Here is a 17855-nt window from a genome sequence, read left to right as displayed (position 1 = left end):
GGGGGGGTGGGGGGGGGGGGGGGTGGGGGGGGGGGGGGGTGGGGGGGGGGGGGGGTGGGGGGGGGGGGGGGTGGGGGGGGGGGGGGGTGGGGGGGGGGGGGGGTGGGGGGGGGGGGGGGTGGGGGGGGGGGGGGGTGGGGGGGGGGGGGGGTGGGGGGGGGGGGGGGTGGGGGGGGGGGGGGGTGGGGGGGGGGGGGGGTGGGGGGGGGGGGGGGTGGGGGGGGGGGGGGGTGGGGGGGGGGGGGGGTGGGGGGGGGGGGGGGTGGGGGGGGGGGGGGGTGGGGGGGGGGGGGGGTGGGGGGGGGGGGGGGTGGGGGGGGGGGGGGGTGGGGGGGGGGGGGGGTGGGGGGGGGGGGGGGTGGGGGGGGGGGGGGGTGGGGGGGGGGGGGGGTGGGGGGGGGGGGGGGTGGGGGGGGGGGGGGGTGGGGGGGGGGGGGGGTGGGGGGGGGGGGGGGTGGGGGGGGGGGGGGGTGGGGGGGGGGGGGGGTGGGGGGGGGGGGGGGTGGGGGGGGGGGGGGGTGGGGGGGGGGGGGGGTGGGGGGGGGGGGGGGTGGGGGGGGGGGGGGGTGGGGGGGGGGGGGGGTGGGGGGGGGGGGGGGTGGGGGGGGGGGGGGGTGGGGGGGGGGGGGGGTGGGGGGGGGGGGGGGTGGGGGGGGGGGGGGGTGGGGGGGGGGGGGGGTGGGGGGGGGGGGGGGTGGGGGGGGGGGGGGGTGGGGGGGGGGGGGGGTGGGGGGGGGGGGGGGTGGGGGGGGGGGGGGGTGGGGGGGGGGGGGGGTGGGGGGGGGGGGGGGTGGGGGGGGGGGGGGGTGGGGGGGGGGGGGGGTGGGGGGGGGGGGGGGTGGGGGGGGGGGGGGGTGGGGGGGGGGGGGGGTGGGGGGGGGGGGGGGTGGGGGGGGGGGGGGGTGGGGGGGGGGGGGGGTGGGGGGGGGGGGGGGTGGGGGGGGGGGGGGGTGGGGGGGGGGGGGGGTGGGGGGGGGGGGGGGTGGGGGGGGGGGGGGGTGGGGGGGGGGGGGGGTGGGGGGGGGGGGGGGTGGGGGGGGGGGGGGGTGGGGGGGGGGGGGGGTGGGGGGGGGGGGGGGTGGGGGGGGGGGGGGGTGGGGGGGGGGGGGGGTGGGGGGGGGGGGGGGTGGGGGGGGGGGGGGGTGGGGGGGGGGGGGGGTGGGGGGGGGGGGGGGTGGGGGGGGGGGGGGGTGGGGGGGGGGGGGGGTGGGGGGGGGGGGGGGTGGGGGGGGGGGGGGGTGGGGGGGGGGGGGGGTGGGGGGGGGGGGGGGTGGGGGGGGGGGGGGGTGGGGGGGGGGGGGGGTGGGGGGGGGGGGGGGTGGGGGGGGGGGGGGGTGGGGGGGGGGGGGGGTGGGGGGGGGGGGGGGTGGGGGGGGGGGGGGGTGGGGGGGGGGGGGGGTGGGGGGGGGGGGGGGTGGGGGGGGGGGGGGGTGGGGGGGGGGGGGGGTGGGGGGGGGGGGGGGTGGGGGGGGGGGGGGGTGGGGGGGGGGGGGGGTGGGGGGGGGGGGGGGTGGGGGGGGGGGGGGGTGGGGGGGGGGGGGGGTGGGGGGGGGGGGGGGTGGGGGGGGGGGGGGGTGGGGGGGGGGGGGGGTGGGGGGGGGGGGGGGTGGGGGGGGGGGGGGGTGGGGGGGGGGGGGGGTGGGGGGGGGGGGGGGTGGGGGGGGGGGGGGGTGGGGGGGGGGGGGGGTGGGGGGGGGGGGGGGTGGGGGGGGGGGGGGGTGGGGGGGGGGGGGGGTGGGGGGGGGGGGGGGTGGGGGGGGGGGGGGGTGGGGGGGGGGGGGGGTGGGGGGGGGGGGGGGTGGGGGGGGGGGGGGGTGGGGGGGGGGGGGGGTGGGGGGGGGGGGGGGTGGGGGGGGGGGGGGGTGGGGGGGGGGGGGGGTGGGGGGGGGGGGGGGTGGGGGGGGGGGGGGGTGGGGGGGGGGGGGGGTGGGGGGGGGGGGGGGTGGGGGGGGGGGGGGGTGGGGGGGGGGGGGGGTGGGGGGGGGGGGGGGTGGGGGGGGGGGGGGGTGGGGGGGGGGGGGGGTGGGGGGGGGGGGGGGTGGGGGGGGGGGGGGGTGGGGGGGGGGGGGGGTGGGGGGGGGGGGGGGTGGGGGGGGGGGGGGGTGGGGGGGGGGGGGGGTGGGGGGGGGGGGGGGTGGGGGGGGGGGGGGGTGGGGGGGGGGGGGGGTGGGGGGGGGGGGGGGTGGGGGGGGGGGGGGGTGGGGGGGGGGGGGGGTGGGGGGGGGGGGGGGTGGGGGGGGGGGGGGGTGGGGGGGGGGGGGGGTGGGGGGGGGGGGGGGTGGGGGGGGGGGGGGGTGGGGGGGGGGGGGGGTGGGGGGGGGGGGGGGTGGGGGGGGGGGGGGGTGGGGGGGGGGGGGGGTGGGGGGGGGGGGGGGTGGGGGGGGGGGGGGGTGGGGGGGGGGGGGGGTGGGGGGGGGGGGGGGTGGGGGGGGGGGGGGGTGGGGGGGGGGGGGGGTGGGGGGGGGGGGGGGTGGGGGGGGGGGGGGGTGGGGGGGGGGGGGGGTGGGGGGGGGGGGGGGTGGGGGGGGGGGGGGGTGGGGGGGGGGGGGGGTGGGGGGGGGGGGGGGTGGGGGGGGGGGGGGGTGGGGGGGGGGGGGGGTGGGGGGGGGGGGGGGTGGGGGGGGGGGGGGGTGGGGGGGGGGGGGGGTGGGGGGGGGGGGGGGTGGGGGGGGGGGGGGGTGGGGGGGGGGGGGGGTGGGGGGGGGGGGGGGTGGGGGGGGGGGGGGGTGGGGGGGGGGGGGGGTGGGGGGGGGGGGGGGTGGGGGGGGGGGGGGGTGGGGGGGGGGGGGGGTGGGGGGGGGGGGGGGTGGGGGGGGGGGGGGGTGGGGGGGGGGGGGGGTGGGGGGGGGGGGGGGTGGGGGGGGGGGGGGGTGGGGGGGGGGGGGGGTGGGGGGGGGGGGGGGTGGGGGGGGGGGGGGGTGGGGGGGGGGGGGGGTGGGGGGGGGGGGGGGTGGGGGGGGGGGGGGGTGGGGGGGGGGGGGGGTGGGGGGGGGGGGGGGTGGGGGGGGGGGGGGGTGGGGGGGGGGGGGGGTGGGGGGGGGGGGGGGTGGGGGGGGGGGGGGGTGGGGGGGGGGGGGGGTGGGGGGGGGGGGGGGTGGGGGGGGGGGGGGGTGGGGGGGGGGGGGGGTGGGGGGGGGGGGGGGTGGGGGGGGGGGGGGGTGGGGGGGGGGGGGGGTGGGGGGGGGGGGGGGTGGGGGGGGGGGGGGGTGGGGGGGGGGGGGGGTGGGGGGGGGGGGGGGTGGGGGGGGGGGGGGGTGGGGGGGGGGGGGGGTGGGGGGGGGGGGGGGTGGGGGGGGGGGGGGGTGGGGGGGGGGGGGGGTGGGGGGGGGGGGGGGTGGGGGGGGGGGGGGGTGGGGGGGGGGGGGGGTGGGGGGGGGGGGGGGTGGGGGGGGGGGGGGGTGGGGGGGGGGGGGGGTGGGGGGGGGGGGGGGTGGGGGGGGGGGGGGGTGGGGGGGGGGGGGGGTGGGGGGGGGAACAACAACAACAACAACAACAACAACAACAACAACAACAACAACAACAATGGGTGGGGGAACAACAACAACAACAACAACAACAACAACAACAACAACAACAACAACAACAATAATAATAATAATAATAATAATAATAATAATAATAATAATAATAATAATAATAATAATAATAATAATAATAATAATAATAATAATAATAATAATAATAATAATAATCCACTGGAATGTATGCAAGAATTACAACATAAGAACAGCTAAGAACTAGTGGGAATATTGTCCAGAGAAAGTAATGGAAAATGAGAAGGTCAAGATCCTGTGGGACTTTCGAATCCAAACGGACAAAGTGTTGAAACACAATACACCAGACATCACTGTGATCGAGGACAAGAAAGTGACCATCATCGACATAGCAGTCCCCGGTGACAGCAGGGTCATTGAAAAAGAACACGAGAAGGTCACTAGATACTGCAATTTGAAAATCGAGCTTCAGCGTCTATGGCACAAACCAGCTGAGGTGGTCCCAGTGGTAATTGAAACACTGGACGCCATCCCAAAAACACTAGGGCAGCACTTGAAACATCTTCAAATTGACAAAATTAACATTGGTCAAATTCAGAAGGCAGCCCTGCTGGGATCCGCACGAATACTACGCTGAGACATTACAACTTCCTAGGCCTCTGGGTGAGGCTCGAATTGTAATGAAGGCCAACAACCAGCTAAAGATCTGGCAGCTGTGAAATCTACAACAACAACAACAACTATAATAAACAACTTTTATTAGGCATTAAATAATAAAAAGAAGAAAACAAGCATTGGCAGGTCAGATTATTCTATGCATGGAGAACCAGTACAGAATAAATTATTCCAAAATATCTGGTAGAAACTTGGCTACAGAGGTTACAATCGAAGGAGAAGAATTGTTCAATAAGAATATGACCTTCCCAACTGTTGTATATTCATTAAACTTTACAGGGAACAAAGCAAAGAGCCTACTCCTGGGCCCCTCATGTTTAGAGCAGTAGAACAATATACGTTCCATAGACTGAGTCTCAGAAATGCAGTGAGGGCATTTTCGAACTTGTGGGGCAATCTTAGTAAACCTCCCTTGTAATATAGTGAAGGGGAAGGAGTTGCAACGTGCCCTAGTAAATATCTACCTTTGGTTGGGCTCTAAGAGTTGGGCCAGGTAATCTGCCATCTGGTTAATTTTAAATTTGATGTTATAATAGAGGGGGGAACAGTTGCTTCGAGCTTTGTTCTGCAGAACTTGGAACTCCTGATCTAGAAGCCGCCTTTTTAATGGGGAGTAAATTTCGGAAGCAGGTAGCCTTTGAAGGGCGTCCCAGGAAAATCCCAAGGAGAGTATTTTGGTTTCAACTGAAGAAGAAGGAGAAGGAGAAGGAGAAGGAGAAGGAGAAGGAGAAGGAGAAGGAGAAGGAGAAGGAGAAGGAGAAGGAGAAGGAGAAGAAGGAGAGGAAAAAGAGGAAAAAGAGGAAAAAGAGGAAAAAGAGGAAAAAGAGGAAAAAGAAAAGAAAAGAAGAAGAAGAAGAAGAAGGAGGAGGAGGAGGAGGAGGAGGAGGAGGAGGAGGAGAAGGAGAAGAAGAAGAAGAAGGAGAGGAAAAAGAGGAAAAAGAGGAAAAAGAAAAGAAAAGAAGAAGAAGAAGAAGAAGAAGAGGAGTAGGAGGAGGAGGAGGAGGAGGAGGAGGAGGAGGAGGAGAAGGAGAAGAAGAAGAAGAAGGAGAGGAAAAAGAGGAAAAAGAGGAAAAAGAAAAGAAAAGAAGAAGAAGAAGAAGAAGAAGAGGAGTAGGAGGAGGAGTAGGAGGAGGAGTTTGGATTTATATCCCCCCTTTCTCTCCTGTAGGAGACTCAAAGGGGCTTACAATCTCCTTTCCCTTCCCCCCTCACAACAAACACCCTGTGAGGTGGGTGGGGCTGAGAGAGCTCTGGAAAGCTGTGACTAGCCCAAGGTCACCCAGCTGGCCAGTGTGGGAGTGTACAGGCTAATCTGAATTCCCCAGATAAGCCTCCACAGCTCAAGCGGCAGAGCTGGGAATCAAACCTGGTTCCTCCAGATCAGAGTGCACCTGCTCTTAGCCACTACGCCACACTGGCTCTCGAAACCACACTGGATCTCGAAACCCACCACTTGGAGTCCTGAAACTGGAGAAGAATACAATAGGTAAGACTACTGGTGTCAGAATTAAAACATAGACGAACCCAAAATTTAAGAGTAGCTAGCCATGCTTTAGTAACTAATAGATGTTGTCCCGCCTCCAGGCAAAGTGCAGTGTAGGTTACGCAATGGGGAACTCCGAAAATTTTATATAAAAAGGATGACTGAATCCTCTCCACTTTATGGTTCCAGGCATCAATCCACAAGGAGATCCCGTAGAGAAGTTGGGGAATGGCCTTCATATTGAAAGCTTTCAAGGTGGCAGGTATGGATCTGTTTGCCTTTTGTGAAAAAGACGTTTTCAACACCCACTTTTTTCTCTGCAGGCTTTTACAGCAAGGTCTCTGTGTTTGGACCAGTGGGCTCTATGGTGAAAAACGATCCCTAAGTATTTGCAGGATTTAAGCTGTTCGACAGGTGCGTCATCAAGCATCCATCTAGTAAGGTGTTAGCAAACACAGTCGCTTTGGATTTAGCGGGATTAATAAGTAATGAGCTTCTTTTAAGTGACTTGAAGCAACTGGTATCACAGAAGGGGGGTGAGGGGGAAGTCATGGATGGCAGTGCGAAATAGTAGGAAGGCTGGCCATGGGCGGAGGAAAGATGTCCAGAGCAAAGCTGTGCTCACTGTCCCGCTCTGGTGGTTACGCAAATTAAAATCATGCTACCAGTGGTCTCACTCACTGTCGAGAGAATGGGAAGTGAAAGCGGGACTTGAGGAAATACATCCGTTCAAGAAATTTTGCTGCAACAGACGTTTGCCCCCATTGCACAGTGGACACCTTGTATGCCGTCGGCCACTGAATCACACCATTGGTCCACCAAAGAAACCTTTAATTGTCAGATCTTTTAATTAGAGATGCAGGGATTGAACCTGGGACCTTCCGTATCCCAAGCAGAGTCCAGTCCCCTGACACACATCCAAAAGGAATGAGGCTTGTAAAATTCAGATGCATGCTCTATTAATAATGAGAATGTCTTTGGCTAGTATTATCATTATATACCACTTAACATTCATTGACTACAGGTAAAGGTAAAGTTTCCCCTTCAGTCATGTTCGACCCTGGGGTACCACTGCAAGCAGTGATTTCATAGGCAAACCATTTTTGTGGGGTAGCCATTGCTTTCCCCAGCTATTCTTTACCCCCTAGCTATGTGCTAGGTACTCATTTACCAGCCAAGGAATGGATGGATGGCTGAGTTGACCATGAGCCAGCTGCCAGGATATCTGACCCACAGGGGGCTTGAACTCCTGACCATGTGAGTGGCAGTGCAAGCACTTAACCACTCCGCCACATGGCTCCCGATTAATTGACTACCAGGTGACTCATAAGGACTTTTTCTTCTGTAACAAGGGTTGACCCTTTTATAATGAAAGAGCCAAACTATGTCAAAATGCAGGATGAGAGGTTACCAGATATATAAAAATGGCCTTTACAGAAAATAAATAAATAAATAATTGCATTGCTCATAATGGATATGTGGATGAAGAATCTATAAAGTTGCAGCTGAAACACTGGTTGTTGCAAATAGCACCCACGAGGTCTCCCAATAAATCACACACACATGAGTACCCTGCACAATTGTTTTCAGTGTACTAGCGTAAATCGGTGCACTGTTCACCTCTAGTCCTTTTCTGTAAGGCGTCTCTCAGAAGCCTTTCAATCCCACATAAGTCTTTGTCTGCCTTCCCCTTCACAGAGGGGTTCTTCTACACACAGTTGTTATTCTTTGCACAGTGGTTAATCTCGGTTTGAGTCCCTACATGAAGCCTGCTGGGTGACCTTGGACCAATCACAGTTCTCTCCAAACTCACTCAGCCCCAACTACCTCATAAGGTGCGTGTTGGGGGAAGGGAAAGAGGAGGTGATTGTAAACTGCTTTGAGACTCTTTACAGGTAGGGGGAAAATGATAAATGCAAGCATCTGGTCTCCCATGCAAGCATTGGGTCGTTACTGACCCAAGGGATGACACCACATCATGATATTTACTAGGCAGACAGTTTTACGAGGTTGGTTTGCTATTGCCTCCCCCAGTGCAGAAACAGGAAAACGGTGCCTTTATCCTGACTGCAACGCGTTATACATTTGCTGTGCGGAAGGGGCCTCAGATGAAAAAGGAACATTAGAAAACTGGGAGGAAAGGGAAAATAACTGGTTCTGTTTGGAGACACTACAGCCAGAGGCGTAGCTCCAAGGGGACTGGGGGGGTACATGACACACTGGGTGCGCGCCCCTGTGGGGTGTGGTGGAGGCATCCCGGGGGCATGGCGGGGGTGTTCCGGGGTGGGACGGGGCGTTCTGGGGAGGGGAGGGAGCATTCCGGGGCAGGAGGGAGGCGCAGGATGTACCAGTGCTTTCCCCCCTTGCTATGCCTCTGAGCTGAGCCCTTCAAATACCGGGCAGCTGTGCAGGAGAAATCACTACTTTCTCTCCTCTGCATCCGACTGCTGACAGTGCCTTTGTGACGTCAGCAGCCATTTTCCCATCCTGACTCTCATCTCAAATCTATTTGCATACTTAGCAACCAACCCACCTCAAGCAAGTCAAGTGTAGCACGCCTAGAAGTAAAGGAGCACAGACTATTGTGTGGACTAGAAGAGGTCAGTACCAAGAAGAAGTTTGGATTCCATTCCTGTAAGGAGGCTCAAAGAGGCTTACAAACCCCTTTCCCTTCCGCTCTTCACAACAGACTTCTGGTGAGGGAGGTGGGGCTGAGAGAGTTCTGAGAGAACTGTGCCAGCCCTGGGTCACTCAGCAGCCATCATGTGCAGGAGCAGGGAAACAAATCCAGTTCACCGGATAAGAATCCACTGCTCAGGTGGAGGAGTGGGGAATCGAACCCAGTTCTCCAGTTTAGAGTCCATCCCTCTTAACCTCTACACCAGGCTGGTTCTATACCTGCCTTCAGCAGTGGCGTAGGAGGTTAAGAGCTCGTATATCTAATCTGGAGGAACTGGGTTTGATTCCCAGCTCTGCTGCTTGAGCTGTGGAGGCTTATCTGAGGAATTCAGATTAGCCTGTACACTCCCACACACGCCAGCTGGGTGACCTTGGGCTAGTCACAGTTCTTCAGAGCTCTCTCAGCCCCACCTACCTCACAGGGTGCTTGTTGTGAGGGGGGAAGGGAAAGGAGATTGTCAGCCCCTTTGAGTCTCCTGCAGGAGAGAAAGGGGGGATATAAATCCAAAACTCTTCTTCTTCTTCTTCTTCTTCTTCTTCTTCTTCTTCATACACAGTCCTGTCATCTGCTGAGTAGACATCTCTCCTGGGCCCTGCCTGAGATATAAAATAATAGGAAATAATTTCATGCAAATTACTTGGGGAAAAACAACATTTCATCTAACTGATCACTGCTCTTCCCTCATCATCCCAGCACATTTATAGATCTTTCTCTTTTTTCCTACATTGTTCCCCCTCCCTACAAAGTCCACCTCATATGGTCTGCAGCTGGTGAGGCACTGGCGCTCATTCCCTTCTTGCGGTTACCTTCCTTTTTTAAAAAAAGAAGAAGTTTGATGCATGTTCTGTCGGGCTCGGTTCCTGCTGATGTGGCAGTGAGAGATATTCGAGCCCAGAAACAATTCTGTTCTCTCTCCCTCCCTGTCCCTCACACAATAATGCTCTTTTCGAAAATTGGCTCCTTCAGCTCCTGTTCTCCACTACCTTCCTGGGACTCTTGGCCTCCTTGCGATCTTGTTAACACCTGCTTTAGTGACCCCCTCAGATGCACACTTGTTGTGTGTACACATCTCTGTCAGTTGTCACTCTGAATGCTCACACACAAAGGCTGCTGCAAAGAGGGAGGTGGCTGGCTGCCCAGAAACTTTGCAACTGCCTCCATTCCGTTTTTTTTTTCCTTCCTGGGATTTTGTCCATATTTTCCTCGTCTCTTGCTGAGGGGTAGCCCTGACAGGCCTCATAACATCCCCACATCTGTTGCCAGAATAGCCGGCTTCTCTCATAATATCTTCTAATAGCTTTCCTTCCTCTTGAGAATAGCTGGCACTGGATTAGGGATGTGTGGAAGCATCCTTTCCTTTCTGTCGTCGTCGTGAACCTTCAGTTTCAACCATTTTTGGAGCTTCCAGTTTGTCTTTTTAAGGCCTTTCGATACCCTTTTTATGCTAGACACTACAGAATTCATACCCGATGGCAGCCAAAAATTAAAATGGCTTGGAGAAGGCTCTATTTCACACTTCAGTTCTAGCTCACCTTTCTCATAGACCCCTCCCATACATTCACTTTCAATGCACTTTGAGGCTGGATTTTACTGCGTGGGGTATCAAAATCCCTTTGCAAACAATTGTGAAAGTAGATTGAAAGTGCATTATTCTGCATGTGCAAAAGGTGCCATAGAGACTCAAAGCGAATTACCTAGTGAAAACAATGCTATCACGAGATAACAGAGAATGATGGGAGCATCTTTAAATTCCTTCTTTACTCTTCAGCTCTCCATCTTAGGCCCCTTCCGCACATGCAGAATAAGGCACTTTCAATTCACTTCCACAATCATTTGCAAGTGGATTTGGCTCTTCCGCACCGTAAAATCCAGCTGCAAAGTGCATTGAAAGTGGATTGACGGTGCATTATTCTGCATGTGCAGAAGGGGCCTTACTGTCTCAGTGCTTCTCCAGCTTAATTGATTTAATCCATCTATGGAAGCCATGGTGGAAGACATTAGGAAGAATGAAGGTTGGACAACCGTAATGTTATATGTCGAGAAACTGGTGAAGATTAATATCAGGATAAATAATGATTTAATGTTCATGGGTGTAATGGAGGATAGAAGGGTGGACAAAAAATATAGCTACCTGTATAAAATAATGATCAAAGCAGCACATGCAACAATAGCTTTAGGCTGGAAAGAAAAGAAAAAATGGACAATCCAGAAATGGTTGGAATATATCTGGGAACAAGTGACACTGGACATTTTCGATATAATAACAAACAATAAACTGTGGCAAGATAAACAGAGCGAAATTTTGAAGATATGGACTATATATGTGGACTGGATGAAAGAAGCTGGAGTCAATGAGGAGATATGGGAGAAGAGATTACAAAGAATGAACTTACTGCTGTTTGTTTGATAAAACTATGAAGAAAATACAGGGGGGAGGGGGAAAAGGGGGAAATGTATTGTTTGAAAACGAATGAAGAAGAGCATTAATATAAAATAAAATATTCAAATGAGATAATAAAAATTATTTTTTAAAAATAAAAAAATTAAAAAGGAAGAATTAAGGTTCTCAGCACGTGTCCTATGCCCACATACAGACCACCCACTTTGCAGCTCTCAAATTACCCATGCTTCCATCCCCAGAGTTATCATGTAATGGCCAAAGTGAATGGCAATATTTTTACATAAGGGTGGTGGGGGAGAGAAGGTGAAACAGTTGTATTGAGTGTTCTCAAAATCCTCCATACAAAAGCCTTTTAGGTTAGGGGATGATCACTGCATAACATTTAGCGTTGGCACTTTCAATCTACTTTCACAATTGTTTGCAAGGGGATTTTGCTACTCTGCACACTTTCACAATTGTTTGCAAGGGGATTTTGCTACTCCGCACAGTAAAATCCAGCCTCAAAGTGCATTGAAGTGCACTGTATGGTAGTGTCAGACTTATGAATTCACTCAATGACCAGACCTGGATCTCACGAATCAGGAGCCTTTATCAGTGGCGTACCGGGTCTAAATGGTGCCCAAAAACCCTCCGGGCGCCCCCCACTGCAGAGCCCCACTTAGTCACGAGTAAGCGCCACAGTGCTTACTTGTAAGTCGCGTGTGCAGCGCCTCAACCCCTCACTCACTCTTTACTTTCCCCGCAGGCTCTGAGGCTCAGCTTCAGGGAAGCTGCTGCTCGGGCAGCCTGTCTCTATGATTTCTTAAAAGGGCAATGCTCCAAAGATTGCTTAAGCCCGAGCTGCAGTTTCCCTGAAGCCGAGCCTCAGAGCCTGTGGGGAAAGTAAAGAGTGAGTGAGGGGGCCGGCCAGCCACCAGCCGGCCAGTGGCTGTGGTGGCACTGGGGGGTGGACGAGGGGGGGCAGGAGCCTGCTGGGCACCCCACAGGCGTGTGCCTGGTGACATGGGTAGCCCCATGTCTTCATAGGCGGTACACCTCTGGCCTTTATTGAATTGAACATCATGCACCTGGCTTTGCAGAAGCCACTTCTGATCCAACAATCAAAATCCCACAGTATAATCCCTCTGATCCAACCCCCAATTTTCCACATAATGCGAAAGAGGGAAAAGTGTGGGAAAGCGAAAGTAATACCCAAGGACAGAGGGAGATAGCTAGCCATCTGGTTGAAACAACCAGAGAAGCCTCTGTTATCTAAGTACCAAGCAGACAGGAGGGAAAGGAAAATAGCACAGAGGGCCCTTTCAGGTAACAAGGGCCTAGCATTGAGCATCCAGAGGCAACCTAACAGCTAGGCGGAAGCCAATCAGCCTCTCTGCTATTGAAGAAGAAGAAGAAGAAGAAGAAGAAGAAGAAGAAGAAGAAGAAGAAGAAGAAGAAGAAGAAGAAGAAGAAGAAGAAGAAGAAGAAGAAGAAGAAGAAGAAGAAGAAGAAGAAGAAGAAGAAGAAGAAGAAGAAGAAGAAGAAGAAGAAGAGTTTGCTTATTGAGGCAAAAAGATCTTTGCAATTGAATGTAATTTTTTTGATGTATAAATTGCATCACACCAACTCATTCTTTGAAAGGAAGGGGAGTTTGCCAGGGGATTATTTCCTAACGATTAATAAACATTGAGAAACATCAACAGATGATCTCAGTCGGCAACATAATAAAGGGTTCTTCAGATACAGTTCTTCATATCAGAAAAAAAAATCCTGGAAGAGCTGCCCATAATGACATGCTTCTATCAGCATCAACGTGCATTTTTTTCTGTCAAAGTTCACTAGTTAAATGTGATCAGTTGTGATTTCTCAGTATAAATGGACCGAGGCAAAACCTCAAACCTCCAATCAACCTAGCAAATGTGTGTCATTGTTCTTTATTCCTAGAAGAAGATGAAGAAGATTTTGGATTTATAAGGAGATTCAAGGTAGCTGGAAGCCAGACTTTCTCATCTAGAAACTCACCCTCCAAACTAATGATTTGAAGAAGAAGAAGAAGAAGAAGAAGAAGAAGAACAAGAACAAGAACAAGAAGAACAAGAACAAGAACAAGAACAAGAACAAGAACAAGAACAAGAACAAGAACAAGAACAAGAACAAGAACAAGAACAAGAACAAGAGGAGGAGGAGGAGGAGGAGGAGGAGGAGGAGTTTGGATTTATCCCCCATCTTCCTCTCCTATAAGGAGACTCAAGGTGGCTTACAAGCTCCTTTCCCTTCCTCTCCCCACAACAGACACCTTGTGAGGTAGGTGGGGCTGAGAGCGTTCTGGAGAACTGTGACTAGCCCAAGGTCACCTAGCAGGAATATAGGAGTGCGGAAACACATCTGCCACTCAGAAGGAGTGAGGAATCAAACCCGGTTCTCCAGATTAGAATCCACCTGCTCTTAACCACTACGCCACGCTGGTTCTCTAATGTTTAGAATTCTTGTGTTTAGAATTCTTGTCATTAGAATTCTTGTCATGATTCTTGTAGCTCTCCTGCATTTACTGTGGCTGTGCCTTTAGTGGACACATGCTGAATGTTCTTAATTGACATCACTGCCATTTAAAACTGTACTGCATTCCCTACAAATGCACAGAGGCTTATATTGACAGTATTATGGGAAAGATACTTCACACAGGCTCAACTGAACTGTTTTTATTGTCATGCATTGTAGAAGTCACCAGCAATTATCAGAAACCTCAAATAGGTGAAGGTGAGGGTTGCCAACCTTAGCTGCCACCATGGTGGAAGAAATGAAGGACTAGAGACAGGGGACTTGGTGAGGCAGTGTACAATGTCACTTCCTGGTGCAAAACTGGAACTGATGTCATTGCATCAGGGCAGTGATCTAGGATTCACCTAAACTCTTCGGTTAACCATAGAGATTTGGGTGAATCCAAGAGCATTGATGGTACTTCTCAATTTCTCACATAAGAAAAGGGGTGCAGCAGTAAATATTAGCAATAGGACCACAACTACTGTTGCACTCTGGCTGTAACTAATTTTTCAAATGCGTATATCTATATACATGAGTTTATATCATTGTTCATATTTTTTATATTTCATTAGTTATAAATACAATCATTTCTTGTCAACAACATCCAACAGGTAAGTTCAACTTATTTTTTAACAATGGATGACCCTGAATCTATCTGTTATAATTGTTAAAAAAAAGTTGAGCTTACCTGTTGGATGTTGTTGACAAGAAATGATTCTATTTATAACTAATGAAATATAAAAATATGAACAATGATATAAACTCATGTATATAGATATACGCATTTGAAAAATTAGTTACAGCCAGAGTGCAACAGTAGTTGTGGTCCTATTACTTCTCAATTTCTCACCAGAAGTGACATCACATATTGGCCTGTCTGTGGTGGAATCCACATGGTCAATATAACATGCATGTGAAATATCCAGGTTTCAGGAAGAACTCCTCACTGCCGGGTTTCATCCTGGTTCTGCACTCCCTCTCCCCCTAATCGCGTGTTTTTTTCCCCCAGAATCTGCATATATGTGCAGCTTTTTAAAAAAACACGCCGTGAAGCCAGATCGGTGGGGAGGTTCTGGGTTTGAAACTGTATTTGTTTTTCCCGCTGTAGGGAGTGCCGCAGAGCCTTCCACCCAATCACAGGGCAGCGGGTTATGTGCAATGTGCGTGCAGTTCTTTTTAAATGTTTTGCAGGGAAAGATTTCAAATTTCAGAATCACGCAGTCATGAATGGCGAAACCATGCAGCAACAAGGATGCGAGCTGAAAACAAGATGAGGGCGGAGTCTGGTTCCTACCACTACACGATAACCAATCAGAAGAAAGGGGCATAGGTGGGGAGATCGTACGTATGTGTTGATGTGCTGACGTAACTACGTGGCTTCGCACCAAAAAAATTTTTTTTAAAGTTCCCACCTCAACACAACACGACAACCAATCAGAACGGACCCACTGAGCTGAACGTGTGTGCGTGGGGAGTGTAACATTGTTTGAATCCATGACAGACGTCCAGGTCTTCACTAAACGCATGCTGCTGTGGGAAGGGAGAAACCTCGACGAAACCTGGATGAAAAGGTTCGGTTTCTTTTGAAACTTGGTCGTATCTGTATTTACTTTTCAATGGGGATTCGCCAACTGACTCACCTCTCCCCCATTTTTTCCCAGGAATGGCGGTCGAGGCCAGAAAGTCTGCTCTAGAGGGAGATCTTCTCTGCCTAGAAGGGTTGGCTATGATTTTCCAGTAGCTCAAAGATACTTTGCTTTGTTTATTTCATTACCATAATCCATATCTAAGACCTGGCTGGGGGCATGGGTTCAGAACCTAGTCCCTAGCTGAGGTTAATCCCCAGTTTAAATGCAAACCATTGCTGAAAGTGATTTCATATAAACTAAAGGTTTTGAATGATGGCTTTCCCTCCCCTTTGACAGAAGAGACGTCCAAGCTACTCTACTCCCTACTGAAGTCCTCAAGAACAGCTTTTAGCCTGCCTCCCTTTGCCAGAAATTTCTCTTTTGTTCCCCTTATATGGACTTCTTATTGACTATGCTTCTTGCTATTGGCGAGGGGAAACAGATTTGGAGAGGGGGGGGTGACCTTTTTTGCCCAATGACAAAGCAGGAGGCAGAAGCCAGTCAACCATTTGTGAGTCAGGGAAAGCGATTGGGGGAACCGGAAAAAAAAATCTTAGCCAATCAGGGACGCTTTGGGTGTGACTAGAACGATGTGGCGATCAATAGTGGGGCCCAAGACCACAAGGGTTGGTCCAGGAACGGTAAGGCAAGAGGCGCTGCTCAAGATGTTCTTGGCCCGCCTTTGAAAGCAGCTTTTCCAGATGTCTGCATGACTCATTCAGCAAAGGCTTTGTTGTGCGTTTTTTGATCCTTAAGGGGGAAGTTTTAATCGAGGACGGCTCTGAAAGGCAGACAAGAAGCGGTGCCTTCTGCCGATCCAGTCTCCGGGCTTTCCCAGTCATTCTGCTGAATGCATCCAATCCAGGGCCCCCTTTTGCACCTCGTTGTTTTCATTTGTTATATAAGCATTTAGCCATATTTCTGTCTGTGTGTGTGCATGCGCTATGCATTGATGTGATTCCACCACAGCCCCAGTCCATGCTCTATTTATTTTTTACCCAGTGTTTCTGCAAGCACTTCTACTGCAATCTTTCCACTAAAAACATCAGAGCAGCATATATTTTCATGGACAATTTCTGGGTGGGTGGGTCCTCTCTGAGAATCCACAGCCCTAGACTCTGGCCCCTTCTGCAGAATAATGCACTTTCAGTCCACTTTCAATGCACTTTGCAGCTGGATTTTACTGTGCGGAAGAGCAAAATCCACTTGCAAACCATTGTGAAAGTGGATTGAAAATGCATTATTCTGCATGTGAGGAAGGGGCCTAAGGATTGTGAGTATCCATGCCCACCATCCCAAGTGGACCACCTCCACCTGTATCCCTCCTTATCCCCCCTCTTACCTCCCTCTTCTTTTCACAATGTTTTTTTAAAGCGTAAATTCCACTAGCCACAAATCTTTGATGCCAGTTTATGGACAATAGGTGACCATAATCAACAGCCCTCAAGATTCCTCGTACAATGGCCACAATGAAATTTATGCTGAAATGAGACAAGGGCCCCTGATTTTATGTATGTGTTTATTCATTTATTTTTGCAGCCCATGGATATTTTCTTGCAACCCCCCCCCCCCCCTTGGTTGAGCTTTGGTGCAGTGAGGTTTGAATGCAGAGACGTAGCTCCAAGGGGACAGGGGGGTGAGACGCACCGGGTGCATGCCCTCCTGGGGCATGGCAGGGGGCGTTCCAGGGGTGTGGCAGGGGCGTTCCGAGGAGGGACGGGGCGGAGGATGCATCAGTGCACCGGACGCTTTCCCCCCTTGCTACTTCTCTGTTTGAAAGGAACATGATCACAATTATAGTATTATATAGAAAGCAGCATTTGGAGTGATTTTCACTATTTCTGGGGGGGGGGGGCTGATCATTTATCGGTTTGGGTTAATTTGCAGATGTCACTGGAGGGTCATCCCTTCTGAAGGTAGGCCAGTCTTTGTGGGCATATTTGGGGTTACCTGAGGGACACGTGGTTGGGTCAAAAAAGAGCTATTACCACCCAGTCCAAAAGGGGGCAGTAGAGCATCAGGTGGGAACAGAGCTGCAGTAGGGCACCCACACTGCCTCCAAAGGGGCTTCCTAGCCCACGATGATTATTCTAGTGCAGGGGTAGGGAACCTTTAACACTCAAAGAGCCATTTGGACCCGTTTTCCATGGGAAAAGAAAACACTTGGAGCCGCAAATAATTTTTGACATTTAAAATAAAGATAACACTATATATATAGGGGTTTTTTTAATCTTTTACTCTGCTCATTCTGAGAAGCGCATGGATGCGCCATGCCAGGGGGGGGGGCAAGAGATGAAACCGGCAGCTCGGCCTCGCCCGACTTCGCGGGGAAAAGCGCCAACCCTGCTCCAGCAAGGCGGGTGAGAGGGAAAGCCAGCGAAAGCGCAACTGGCCGACCGTGGGCAGTTGGTGCGCCACTGCTGCCTGCAGGGCAAGCAAGAGATGAGGCCGGCGGCTCGTACCGATGGAACCACTGGCTGCAAAGGCAGAAGAGGGCATGCGATACTCGAGCCGCATGATTCCTACCCCTGGTAATTGGATGGATGAAAATGAAACACATTTTGTTGCTACACCCGCTTTACAGAATATGATCCCAGCTCTTAGCCTTCAGTACTTCTAGAGCACAGACTGGGGATATTACATTAGCAGATCTTGGGCCCTTTCCCCCATGCCGTTTGCTCCCTGGCTTTCTTTCATATAAACTACATGGCATCTTATCTTTGCACTAATTATTCAAAAACTTTGGTCCCTTCCACACATGCAAAATAATGCGTTTTCAAACCACTTTCACAACTGTTTGCAACAAGTGGATTTTGCTATTCCGCACAGCTTCAAAGAGCACTGAAAGCAGTTTGAAAGTGCATTATTCTGCATGTGCGGAATGAGCCTTTGTCTGTTCCGCATGATCGTAGGCTTTTTATGAAAGCAAAGTTAAATGTATTCCCTTCTGAATAACTGAGAGGCAAGTTCAACG

The 17855-nt window shown here is 54.3% G+C and overlaps 1 protein-coding gene across 1 annotated transcript in view; it reads left to right on the top strand.

The window, feature by feature from the left end:
• Window positions 1-17855, top strand: part of COL1A1 (collagen type I alpha 1 chain) — a 154590-nt gene that overhangs the window by 13344 nt on the left and 123391 nt on the right. The gene's annotated exons all lie outside the window — the stretch shown is intronic.

This window comes from Sphaerodactylus townsendi, linkage group LG15 (assembly GCF_021028975.2).
Source record: "Sphaerodactylus townsendi isolate TG3544 linkage group LG15, MPM_Stown_v2.3, whole genome shotgun sequence".
Lineage (NCBI taxonomy): Eukaryota > Metazoa > Chordata > Lepidosauria > Squamata > Sphaerodactylidae > Sphaerodactylus > Sphaerodactylus townsendi.
The sequence above is the reverse complement of the archived record's forward strand: the minus strand, read 5'-3'. Positions and strand labels throughout refer to the sequence as shown.